The sequence below is a fragment of the Abramis brama genome (assembly GCF_963993115.1).
Source record: "Abramis brama genome assembly, chromosome: 13".
Classification (NCBI taxonomy): Eukaryota; Metazoa; Chordata; class Actinopteri; order Cypriniformes; family Leuciscidae; genus Abramis; species Abramis brama.
The window spans coordinates 19,610,918-19,625,013 of NC_139975.1; the positions used below are offsets into that span (position 1 = coordinate 19,610,918).

A 14,096-nucleotide genomic window follows, 5' to 3' on the forward strand; every position below is an offset into this window, starting at 1 on the left:
TCTGTGTGTATTGGTCCGTTCAAGCACAAGAAGACACGAAAGAGAACTCAGTTTGGTATTTGCACGCTGTCTGAGAGGCGGCTTCCTGTGCAAGCATTTTCGGTGTGTGTACACACAAAACTGTCTCAGACAGTTGAATGTTTAAATTGGCAAGACTTAAAAACACATGCTAATGATAAACTTTTGTGACAATTCAGTATGTGCCCGATTGGGACCTTGACAGTTCCGTCCATCATCCATCATCCTTTACGCTGGCACTGGACCATCAGCCAGTCCTTGTTGTCATGCCCTGGTTGCCTCAACTTCACAGGTTACAGGTAGCTGTCTGTTATCAGTGACCCCGTGACCCTATCATTGTCCAAGGGAACAAACAGGGTACATGGGAGATGTTCCCTTTGATGCAAAACAAAGCACAAAAGAACCAACAAACCATGTTAGTGCAAAGAAACTAAACAGAGGCAAAGAATAACAGCAGAGGGGCAAGAACAAGGAGTTTGATACTGACTGACAAAGCCGGACCAGCTGAGCAAACACAACAGAGGGAGTTGTCGTCCTGGTCGTGTTGTTGTGGCAGAGATTTGGGCGCTCTGGGTAGCGCCGTCAGGGGCCCAGGGCTTGACTGAGAATCCCACATATAAAGCACATGTGGAAGGTCAGGATAACACATATCAGCACTCAGATTCACACAGAGGAAGCGAACCGGTGATAAAACGTCCAGCATCGAGCGCTGAGTTTGAATGCTCTATGAACTGTGAGCTGGTGGTGTTTGTGTGCACGTCCTCCCTCCCTCTCGAAGACGATTTACTGCTTTAATCATTAAGAATGAAGAGAATGCATTTTGGGGCGCTGGGATGAACAGTTGGCCATATATCTTTCCTGTCTGGAATTTTATATCCCTCTCCTTTCTCCAGTCCTCTCTCATTTGCTGTTTGTGTGTGTGTGTGTTAGGGCAGTGGTTTGTGACCTAAGAATGGATTACAGGATTGTTCTGATAGTGTCGTGGACAGCGGGGTAAAACAATGCTAAATGTTTAGCATTTATAATATTTATAATAATAAACTGCAACCATACAATCAATCATGCAGGTTAGGACATTTACAAGAGATGTCAAAGGCTGTGCTTTCAAGCAATCTTTCTGGTGTTTTGGCATAAGTTTATATATCACTTGGCTATATGGCTAAAGCTAATACAGTTTTTTTAGGCCTATGTTTGTTCCAAGTGTTAAGGTCCATTGTCTCTTGTCAGTAGTGTAGCAATGTATCACTTTCAAACCAAGCAGCCTCCTGTTGGTCTTTGTGAACCTGTTGGAAAATCTGTGTGGGTAAATCTTTCGTACTTCCCATTCGTGTGGATTCCTGTTTAATTTACTGGATTTTACAAGCAAATATTTGCCAAAAAAATGTAAATCACATTCACACAGAATGTGTTTTTGCATTCCAATGCTTTGCTTTCCACTGTAAACATGGGGGGGGGGAGATTCTTGCTGCATTTTTTCATAAAAATGTGGACATGCATCACAACATTTCGTGTTTAAATGTCAGAGGAGACAGCAAGATATAGAAAGGCCGATTATTTAAAAAAATAAGTTCAGCTAAATTGCTTCTCTGCTGTTGTTAATGCATTTACAAAAGTATCCGTTTTTCTAGCTTGTTCATAATTGTACATTTTGTTTTGCCTATAGTTTCATGTTTTTTGTGCAATATTTGACCAATATACTTGCTCAAGTGTTGTATAAATATGTCTGTTGGTTTTAGTATAGACCTTTAGGCCTCTGATGAAACAGGTACATAGATAACAGCAGATAGGCAGAAAGCTGATGACCCAGTAAAACATGCTTCAGCCCTGCTGTCTTTTCATCCCATTTTGGTCGTTTAGGGAGGGGTCAGGAAGTCAGAATGCCAAAGGTTAGGCAGGTTCACTAATGGAAGTCCTGTCTGTGCCTGGTGCGCTGAGATGGACGACGTAGATCTGGTTTCTCAAAGCTCTGTGGAAGAGACACGGCTTCGGCGCTGTGCAGGGGTCTGGGGAACGTGATGGGTAGAACAACAACTAGGTGCAGACAGGCCGCAGCTTGGGCCCAGACCCCCCGTAAATCAAAGCTGTCAGCCGGCCAGTAATTTTGAGGATGTTCTGAGTGATCCGGATTGATTGATAAATCGTCATCTGGGGTACAGATTCCAGGCCTCTTCACCCCCCAGGACTGCCCCCAACCCCCATACCGACCCATGCATTCCAGGCCAGCAGAGCTATTCCAGGACATGGGCTGTGTGTGTCATATGCACACACCCCGAGAAACACACAGCCAGCGCTGAGGTCCTGTCATCTGCCTCACCACACTCACTTTAATGTCAGCCGCCCCGTTTAGACAAGATAATGTGGCCAACAGAGCAGTCCAGCGCTAATCAAACGTGCTGTTGTCATATATTAAATGATGCTTTATGGGAAAGAGTTTGTGTTATTTTAGTTGTTTAAACTGAAATATTGATGTCAAATATTGATAATATTACTTAGTCCTGTGTCAAATGTACTTTGTACTAGTTTTTATCATATTTAGTCAACCTTGTCCCGTTTTTGTTTAGCCAACTAACCCCAGGTTTCACAGACAAGGCTTAAGCTAGTCCCAGACTAAAATGCATGTATGAGCTGTTTTAAATGAGAGCAACTTGCACTGATATATCTTAAAATACGTCAGTGCCATTGTAATGCACAGTAATGCTTTTTTCTAATGCACGTTTATGAAAGCTACTTAAATGTCCTAATTCAACTAAGGCCTAATTCTGGCTTAATCTAAACCCTGTCTGTGAAACCAGGTCTGGCTATTTTAGTCTAGTTTTAGTCAACACATTTTCGTCATGCTGCATAATGGTTAAACAGAGCTAGTTCAGAGAGAGATCAAATGCACTTATTTAATTATTTAAACGCAAAGCCGGGGGGAAAAAACGCAATTCACAAGCGCGTATTGCTCCGTGGATGTCGAACAGTTCAATATTATACTGAGAATTGTGGCATCCCAAGTCTGCATTATGTCTCCTCTTTTTTCCCCCAAAAAAAATAAAGAGATGTTTTGGTAAAGCTTTTATTTTTAAACTTACATTTAGTCTCGTCTTTTTTCGTCAACGATATTGGATGTTAATATAGTCACAGTTATTGTTAAATTACCTTATTGTCGTCTCATCATCGTCTTCTCTTACTCATGTGAAAAAAGCTTGTCGAACATTTTTCGGCGCAGTTTTTGTTAACAAAATTAACACTCTGGTTTCAAGTGTGATATACACAGTATATGTAATGCAACAGTTCTGTAAACAAGACATTAATAAGGAATAACTGGCCAGTTATTATGTTTATTTTTTCACTGCCAACATAAATAGTAAAAAAAAAGGCAAAAGCAGGGTCAAGCGTTGTCACAGAACAACACAGAGACTGAACACAAACAATCAAAGTGATATAAAGTGAAACCTCCCATGGTTACATTTTTTTTTAACATGAGGTCCTGCAGTTTGTATCATTTTGTATCATAAACTAACAATAAACAGTGTTAGTTCATTTCTACTTACATATTAGTACATTTTTAACAATTTTAAGCTGTATAAATGTACATGAATGTACTATGAACGAGCATAGATTAACAATGAACAACATATAAACAGTATATTTATAAATTAACATTAGCCTAGGTCCAACAATTATTAAAATAAATAAATAAATAAATAAATAAATAAAGTGAATTATTAAAATTAATGATTCATTAAAAATGTATGTAATAATTATACTATTCTAAATACAATTTATAACTAATATTACGTAAAATTATTGTACATTATTGTTATTATATAGAATTATTAATACATTATTATTCATAAGTATTCAAATGCTTTAAAAAAATGTAACCTTATTGTAAAGTGTTAATGTTCAAAGAAATAGCAGTATTCGGTTACACTTTATTTTAAGGTGTCATTGTTACACTGTAAATATATATTTAAGTACTGAGTAATATTAAGTAACTACATGTACTTACTATAGGGTCAGGGTAGGACTGGGATTTAGTTGAGGGTTAGTTGCATGTAATTATGCATAATTTACTGTTATTACTATGGTAAGTACATGTAACATATGTAACAAGGACACTGTAAAATAAAGTGTTACCCAGTATTCTTGAAAGGGTGCTTGGACATTCAAATAAGAGGAAGGGATTTCATTTTTAATTTACAAAATTGTATTAGATGAGTGGAACTGAAAACTGTTGTGTGTGGTGGTGAGTGTGTGAAAGATAAACCAGACATAGACCTGCTCTCTCAGTCTCATCGCTTTTAGCTGGGACAGCACGTCTGCACTAAGCCAAACCATAAACCTCGTGCCCAGCTGTCATCACTGCCTTTCATTCTTTATGAGCTTCCGCCCCATTCTATCACACTTTCTCATCTTTTTCTTCATCGAGACCCTGAACGATCACCCCATTTTGTGTTTCCATGCAGTTTAAAACAAAGTGTCTCATTCAGCCCATCTGTTGCAAGTGCTTTGCTTACATTTCCCACCCTCTCTGCGCTCCTTGGTTCCCTTCTCATTTTATCAAGGAGGAACCCAGGAGGAGTTGATGAATGTAGCTATCACCAAAAGGCCAAACTCCTGGAGTCGGGGGATTTTCGAGAGGGCCGGTCGAAGTGCGCCGGGCTCCGCAGCCTTGACCACTCTGCCGCACAGCATGGGTCCTGTCAAAAGAGCTCTTGTTATTTTCCAGTGCTCAGCAGACGTTTGGTCACTGTAAGTGCTGAGGAGCATTTTTTCTTTGAAGCTCTTTGGCCCTTTATCAGCAGGCGAGGGTTAGCAAAATACAATGTGGAAATATGCCTGTAATGTGAAACATGCAGCTCGCGGTGAGAGCCTGGGCAGGGCCCGAGTCTCAGGTCTGCTGCAGATTTACTTAAGATATGGAGAGAGTAAGAGGGATGGAGAGGAAATTTTGTGATGGATGGTGTGAATTTGTGAGACGAAAACGACAGGCACGAGCATTCAAACACAAGCACACGGAGCATACGCTACTCTTGCAGCATAAATAGTTTCATCCTTCTTCTGATCTTGAGGCTGGAATGCTAACAGGCTCCATGTGTCACCTCTGACCTCTAGCACCTGATAGGTGAGGAGCAAAGCACACGTTTTCTATTACGGAACATTACAGCACAGGCTTTCTGCAGCCGCTCTGTGCCACAGCCGTAAACAAGCTGCATATGAGGCCGGCCTGCCTAGTGTGTGTCTGTGTGTGTTTTTTTATTTGAGGAAGTATACATTTATATGAGTGTGAGAGGGTGGGTGGGTTTAATTAGCTCTGCTTTTGAGGAGAAATCTGTCCCCAGAAGCTAAATATGACAAAAACCTCCCTTTGGGGACATTTGAGAACATAGTTGGTGAAAAAAAGATTCATAAATAAACTAAAGTTTTTTGGTAGCACTTTACAGTGAGTATACAACTTTATGAAACAACATATGCATCAATGTTACACAGCAATGTTAAATATTATTTGGGTAAGACTTAACAATAAGATTCCAATTTTGTTTACATTAGTTAACCACATTAGTTAACATGAATGTCCGAACCCTGACACTGAAACCGAACTACAGCGAAGTGAGAGAACCCTGACAATTTACAAACAGATTATTAAAATCAAAAGTTTTATCTATTTGTATTAAACTAACAATGAACAGTTGTGTTTTTAACTAACGTTTATGAAGATGAATAAATACTGCAATAAATTATTGTATTAACTAACATTAACTAATGGGACCTTATTGTAAAGTATTGCTGTTATTTTTAAGTTAGCTGTTGCATTAACAAACAGTAATTATATTTAATTTAAATTATTAAATTGTTATTTTACTTGACTAAATTATAACATTATCAATTTCTATATCTTTTTCATTCTTTCTTTTTTTGGGGGCGGGGGGGGGGTTGTGGGTTTGAGTTAGTCTGCAATATTTATGTTTAGCTTTATGTAAGAACATTATATGTCTATGGTACGTCCTCATTTAGATAAGTGAACAGTGTGAATGTGTGTGTGTGTGTGTCTTGTTGTATGGGAGTTTGTGTGCAGGTATGAGAATGCATGTCCATGTTTGTGTATGTAAGGGCATATTCAGTGGTGTTCTGACTGCAGATGTTTGGCTGCAGTGGCCCGGGTGCTTGGAGCGATAGACAACACAGATGTCGGCTCAGTGTAATGTGGAAATCAACCTGAAACACACCTGGAAATGAATAGGGCAAAATGTTCAGGAAATGAGCAAGAGTAAAGTCATTTCTCAGTTATCTTTAGCTTCCCTTAATAAATGGTGAATGTCAACCCTGAAAGACCAAAACCCAGACAATAAGACTGAGAATGTTTCTTAAATTTACGTCTTAGTAATAAAATATGGTCGCATGAAATTTGCTATTAATTTACTGAAATCATTTGTTTGAAGTCTTTGTTCAGCCCTGTTCTGTAGAGATTATGCTGAGTAATTTAATTGAATGGAGTGAAAAAGCATTTATTTACACGACCGTTGAAAAGTTTTTGAAAGAAGTCTCTTATGCTCATCAAGTCTGCATTTATTTGATAAAAAACTGGAAAAAACAAACAAATAAACAAACAAACAGTAATATTATGAAATATTATCACTATAGAAAATAACTGTTTTATATTTATGTAATTAATAAGCTGAATTTTCCGCATCATTACTCCAGTCTTCAGTGTCACATGATCATTCAGCAATCATTCTAATATGTTGATTTGCTGCTCAAGAAACATTTCTTATTATTATCAATGTTGAAAACAGTTGTGCTGCTTTATATTTTCATGGAAACCGTGATGCATTTTTCCAGGACTCTGAACAGTTCAAAACAGCATTTATTTGAAATAGAAATATTTTGTAACGAACAAAATGTCTTTCATTTATTATAAATATTTTTTTTTTGTCATTTTCTATCAATTTAATGCGTTCTTGCTGACCCCAAACTTTTAAACAGGTGATAGTTTTCTTTGTTTTTTTAAGGATAATATATGTTTCCTAGCATTTTCTAACATCCCAATGAAGTTTAAGGATCATCTGGTGTATTGGTGTGCCACTTCCTGCTTCTATTTTCTTTCTCTCTTTGATGTTAATTGCAATTTTGCAATAATATCTTTAGAAATTGTTTATGTCTTTATTATTTGAGCGCCCAACTCTTAAAGGGATAGTACACCCAAAAATGAAAAAAATCTGTCATCATTTACTCACCCTTAGGACATTCCCAACCCATATGGCCCATTTCATCTGTAGAACACAGTAGGACAAATTATGAAGAAGGTACCAGGAGAATGAATGGGCACTGGAGTGAGCAAAATAGATTCAAGGATGTTAAGATTTCTCACTAAACAACTGAAAATGGCAAAATCTCACCACTGAAGAGTTAGATTAGGGCTCATCCAAGGTTGTTTGTAAAACGAGATGAGATGAGAAAAGTGAGATCAGTTAACGGGAAGAGAGCAGATGGTGGGTTTTCCCCCCTCTTTGAGAAAGAAGCAATGGCACCATCGCATCTGCAAATAATCCTGATCACAGAGAGAGGAAGTTTGCCATGAGAAACAGCCCAATGGATCTGGCTCCTTCTACAAGGGATCCTTATTTCTTCCTCTGTATATAAACAACAATCCCTCCCCACACACACACACTCAACCATATGCACTTAACAGATAACCACATACACAGAGAAATAATGATACCTAACCAGCATTTGTGTAAACAGTGCCTGACTCAATATGCACAGGAGCTAGATGGATTACATCTACAGTCATTCCCATTGTGGAAGGCTTAACATGGTGGCTGGGAGTTTATGGCGTCTCACCAAACATTGTTGTATACGGTAGGCTGGTTTCAAACACTAACAAAAGTGCTGTCACACATGTTAAGGAAAAGGATAGTAAAGGAAGCTCGACAGTTATGTTATGACAAAAGTTAATAAACCAATTAAGCTCATATTTCACACAGAGAACACCTTTTTTCTCCTTCCAATTCGTTTCTGTGTCTGAGAGTTTCCAAAAGAAAGTGTTTGTTTGTGTGAAGGTTTTATTTACATTAGCAGGATGTCCAGAATTGATTCCAGACATCTTTCTGCGTCATGTCTGTCCGTCGCCCCAAAGACTAGAAACACAAACTGTGTTCTCACCTACTGTGGTTCATCCGTAAGCCAGGAGGCACAGAAAGAGCTGTGAGGTTGCATTTGAGGTTAACAGGGATTTAATTAGTGACAGTCGTTTCTGTTCAGTGCGAAAAATATCACCATAGTGAACCTAGTTTCTAGTTAGCGACAAGCATCGCTATATAGTGTAACAGTCAGGTTCTGGAAGTAAAAATCCCATTCACACTACTCTGAAGAGTAAATGTTTAATAATAAGGTATAAAGTATCCTTCAAAACAAGTCGCCCTTACTGTAGAAACGAACCACGCCAAAAGAGCTTAGCAGCAATTTTGCATTCAGTATTGCGAATGATGTAAATCAAATAAAAATTATTTGTAAATAATTTGGCAAAAATAAATGTCCATAAATCAATAGTTTTATATATCTAACATGGATGGATCTGTACCTGTCACGATAATATAAAACTCTCCTGATATTAGAGTAACAATTACAGAAAAATAAAATTAAGCATATTTTCTTACCTTTTGTAGCTTGGAAGGGTTCAGTTTGAGCAGATGTTCTGTACTGTCATCACTGTCCTCGTCAGAGCTCATTTCCCAGTACATTCAGCATCTGGCTCATATTCGCCATCTCAAACATATTCTCAAAACTATCATTTTAAACATCTTCAAAATCAATATTTTGATCACTGACAGCTTCTTCACCAGATCCACCATCAAGTGACAGTGACACTAATTGATTGCGTTCAGCTGTAAATCTGCAGTAAATCTCTGAGCCATTTCAAGTTTTGCTGATGATACTTCCTATTCTTTTGTTTTCTGCCTGCGGTATCTATGAGTGAAACATCACTTCCTCATTGTGTATCAGACATTGACACCTTGTGGAATAAATGTGAATTGCACTTATTCAGTCATCGTTATTGTTGTGCAAAAAAAAAATACACTCAGGGTTTGAAATTAACACCTGACAAATGCGGGTAAAAATCAACTGTGGCGGGTAACGCTGTCATATCACTAGCCAATTTGGCGTTTTATTATGTTTACTCACTTTGCTGGGGAAGTTCGTGTAGGTCAAATCTGCGCAGATTTAGCATAAATACTCAACTCGTGAGTCATCATGATATATTAAATACGCGTATTGCACAGAATCTGCGCATATGCTTACTGGAACATGCCCGTCACTACGCAACAAATAACGGCGCGCTTGTTCATTTGCATTAAAGCAATAGTGAAGGTTAAAAAGCATTTGGTTAACAGAAAAGACATTGTTATTCAACATCCATGTTCTTTGTACTGTATTGATCTTTCCACCTAAAACAAATTTTTGGTGAAAAGGATGAGGATGAAAGATGAAGGGAGGAGATGGCTGGATGACAGGATTTTGTTTGAATAAGAAAATGTATGAAATCCAAATTTTATTATATATGCTGTGACGTAGTTAATCTGGTTCATTTCTTTTTTTGGCTAGTAGAAGTTCTGAATGGGCGGTAACTTAAAAATGTAATAGCCAAATTGGCCGGTGAGTAAAAAAGTTAATTTCAAACCCTGCTTACACTGTTACACACCTCGGGTCGTTAGCGACCCTATACAATTTTTAATGGGGAAAATGGCATTCTTTTATAATTTTTTATTTATTTTATTTTTTATATGTTTATAATGAATTGATTGAGGATTACTAAGAAGATTCATGTCTAACTTTAAAAATGAATGAGGAGGGGGGTAGTGAATGACGTCGCAGGTCACTAAAGACCCGAGATATGCGTTTAAGGGTTAATCCTTATGGAAAAAAAAGAATGGGAAAAATACTTTTCCAAGACTAAAAACGTGGACAGTGGCTGTTGCCCTCATACTTGATTGATTGATTGATTGATTTATTGATGACTTTATTATCCCCATGGGAACAGTTTTGTTGCTTGTGTTTCAACATGCGTACACACAAAGAACCAACAATATACATAAATATAAAAACACGAAAAACACCTTTAAAAAAACAAAAAAACAATCATCACTGAGACCTGCCCAGTAAACACCAACACTACCTTTCATTTAAGGATTTTACTGATTGTGGCAGGAAGGATTTTTTCCCGCTATGGTAATCTGTCAAATTTATTAAACAGAGGATGCCTATTGTCTCATATGATTTTCATAGCTTTACTAAGGCATCTGGTTTCATAAATTTGTTCTAGACCTCTTAGAGGGATACCAAGTATTTTACTCGCAATACTCAGCTCTTTTGTTCCACTGTGACATTTCCAAACCAACAGGTAATACAAAATGTAAAAACACTTTCAATAAAAGAATTACAAAACACTCAAAAACACTTGTGGTACAGGCATGAACCTGTCCTGGCTTGTTGAAGAGAGCAAATGCCCTAGCAACCACATATCTACGCTCTGAAAACCACCCACAACACAGCAGCATCATGATGCCATGTTTTGCACGCACACGCACCACATGCTTTTCTTGGTATTAGCCATTACTATAAACAAAACTAAATAACAGAATGACTATATAGAGTATCCCATATTAATTCCTTGTATCTGACAGAAAATATAGTTGCCATGTTAAATTTTTAGTACGGACTTGCTGTCTTAGTCACTGTTAGTCCTCATTCCCTTGTTTGTGAGGTTTCAGGTTCTGCTGGTCCATTTTTAATCTCAGTCAGCATGTTCGCAGCCTCTCTGGCACTAACAGCAGCTGGAGCATTTATAAGCGTTCATGGTCATGGTCAGTGAGTTCATGTGTGCCATCAGCTCAGCTCATTGAAATGACCTTTACATGGTGATTTCTGGTAGTGACATGGTGATTTTTGGTGAGACAGCAATTAGGCCTTCACCATACCAGAGGAAATTAAATTCCCACTGTGGTAAGATCTGTCTCTGAATCTATTTTATCCCTTTTTGTGACCATTTCTTCCTGTGTCTAATCTGAATTTTAGAGGCTAAAAATATATTTGAGTAAATCTAATTATGAGCAGATTTAGTGAGAGGAGCCATATAGCTGACACCAGTGGCCTCGCTCACACTGGGTTGTGCTAATTAATATGTGTTGACTTGAATTTGCCCCACAATGCCGCCCATTGAAGGGCTTTGATGGGGAATGCTGACATAGGGTTAGGACGGTTCACAGAGGAAAAGAATCAGTTATCTTCAAACGAACAATCTTATACTGTGTTAGACTGTTCTTGCGAAAGAAAGAGTTTTCCCTCTTTCTCTGCTTTACCTCCCACAAACTGTTTTCGGTCACACTTTAGATCCAATTCTCACTATTAACTAACAATTAAATGCAACTTTTGCCTCAATAAACTCCTTATTACTGCTTATTATTAGTTATTAAGGTAGTTGTTAAAGAAATAGTTAACAACACAGAAGAAGATATTTTGAAGAATGTCGGTAACCAGACAGTTGATGTACCCCATTGACTTCCATAGTATTTATTTTCCTACTATGGAAGTCAGTGGGGTCCATCAACTGTCTGGTTACCGACATTCTTCAAAGTATCTTCTTCTGTGTTCAGCAGAAGAAAGAAATTCATACAGTTTTGAAACAACTTGAGGGTGTGTCCATGATGACAGAATTTAAAGTTTTAAGTGAACTTTTCCTTTAAGTTAAAAAATGAAAAATGAAAATTCTGTCATTATGTGCACCCTCAAGTTGTTTCAAAACTGTATGAATTTCTTTACCTTTGTATTAGGGATTAAGGGATATAGAATATGGTCATGCAGAATAAGGCATTAATAAACAGCCAATATCCTAGTAATATGCATGCTAGGCAACTACTTAATAGTGAGAATTGGACCTTAAACTAAAGTGTTACCCTGTTTTCCACCTGTTCACCTTTTTAAGTTTATTTTAAAAGTCTCTTATGCCCACTATGGCTGCATTTATTTGATAATAAATACAGTAAAAACAGTAATGCTGTGAAATAATATTACAATTTAAAGTATAACTGTTTTCTATATTAATATATTTTGAAATGTAATTTATTCCTGTGATGCAAAGCTACATTTTCAGCATCATTACTCCAGTCTTCAGTGTCACATGATCCTTCAGAAATCATTATAATATTCTGATCTGATGCTCAAGAAACAATTATTATCAATGAATATTTTGTGGAAACCATTTTTTCATGATTAATAGAAAATTCAAACAGAATTTGTTTGAAATATAAATCTTTTGAAACATTATAAATGTCTTCCCTGTCACTTTTGATTAATATAGTGCATCTTTCATGAATAAAAGCATATGTTAATGTCTTTCAAAAAAAAAAAAATGATATCTTACTGACTTCAATCTTTGAATGGTAGTTTACACAAATGTCTCAGTGTTTTTTCTACAACTGAAGCAGGTACAAAAGAATCATTCCCGCTGTAAACAACATATCACAGCATTGCTGTTGCTCAGTGTGCAGTAGCGGCGTCTCTGTCTGGATGTGCTTTAGCTGCGTCTCAGTGTTCTGTAACTGTGTCTTGGCCTCCTCATGGCTGGCTAGTTTTTCTTGGCGAGCTGCTGGCTGCCTGCTGGAGTGGGCCTGTGGTCAGAGTGATGGGTGTGGAGACATATGCTCACATTCCTCCCTCTGTCCTCACCAGAACCAGCAGCAGCTTCGGCCAGAGACACTGACTGAGCTGCATATGTGAGCATAGAGTGTGTTCACAGAGGGTCTTACGTTTGTTGAGAGGTGTAGGAGGTACTGAAATATCAGGTTTTATTTATGACATACACCATTTAAAAGTTTGGAGTCGGTATGTTTTTAAAATATTTTTGAAAGAAGTCTCTTTTGCTCACCAAGGCTGCATTTATTTGATCAAAATACAGTGATAATGTAATTTATTCCTGAAATGGCAAAGCTGAATTTTCAGCATCATTACTCCAGTCTTCAGTGTCACATGATCCTTAAGAAATCATTCTAATATGCTGATTTGCAGCTCAAGAAACATTTCTCATTATTATCAATGTTATTTGATTATTATTGTTATTATTATCTTCAGGATTATTTGATGAATAGAAAGATCAAAAGAACAGAATTTATTTAAAATAGAAATATTTTGTAACATTATAAATAACTTGTTGAATAAAAGGGTTAATGTCTTTAAAAAAAAAACATACTGACCCAAACCTTTGAATGGCGGAGTATTGTAAAAATTTGATTTTTGCAATAAAATCATTTGTATGCTCATTGAGTGTAACCCTAGAGCAATATTTTGGGTCTGGCAATAAAAGTCTGTATGCTTTGTATCTTAATGTCTGTCAGGAAAGGATATTGATATGAAACATTTGGAAATGAAAATGTCTCATTTGACACCTGCACAGCACAAAATGTGCTTTATTGGTTCCAGGCAGTGCATCTAAATCACCATAATCGCTCATAAAAGCCAAGTCAGTAGCACAGTCTAATGATATTTTGTGATTTATAATAAAGTGGCTTTATATATGATACTTAAACTGCTATTAAAATAAAAAGATATCTGGGAAGAATAATGATCAGATGGCTGCGTCTTGTCTGATATCTAAAAGACATTTATGCTGAAGGAATGCTCTATAACATTTTTGTCGTTCTGTGTGTTTTCATAACCCCGGCTTCACAAATGTAGCAGCAATGTAAAGCAGTATTGGCCACTTTCATAAGCAGCACCTGTGTTTGGAGACTGACATTCCATGTACTTATCTAGTCCTGGTGAACACCTGTAAGGCGGATGGGAGCTCCAGAATAAACACAGCAACTGTATGTCCAGGTGGAGTGGAGGTCTGTCTGGGAGTTGGCAGAGATCCTGTGCTCTGTGATGAACTGCATTTCAAAACTTTTTGAATCTCTCTAAAGAGCTATTAGATTTTGATGAATGTTCTGCATGGAGACTGTATACATTGTTAACTATGTAGGCCAGACTGATGAGAGAGGCATATTTTCTTTTTGTGAGTATTTCTCTTTTTAATTCATCAGAACCATACCTCTGAG

The 14,096-nt window shown here is 37.3% G+C and overlaps 1 protein-coding gene across 1 annotated transcript in view; it reads left to right on the plus strand.

Annotated features, from left to right (window-relative positions):
- gpc3 (glypican 3) overlaps positions 1-14,096 on the plus strand; it is a 158,681-nt gene that overhangs the window by 136,210 nt on the left and 8,375 nt on the right. The gene's annotated exons all lie outside the window — the stretch shown is intronic.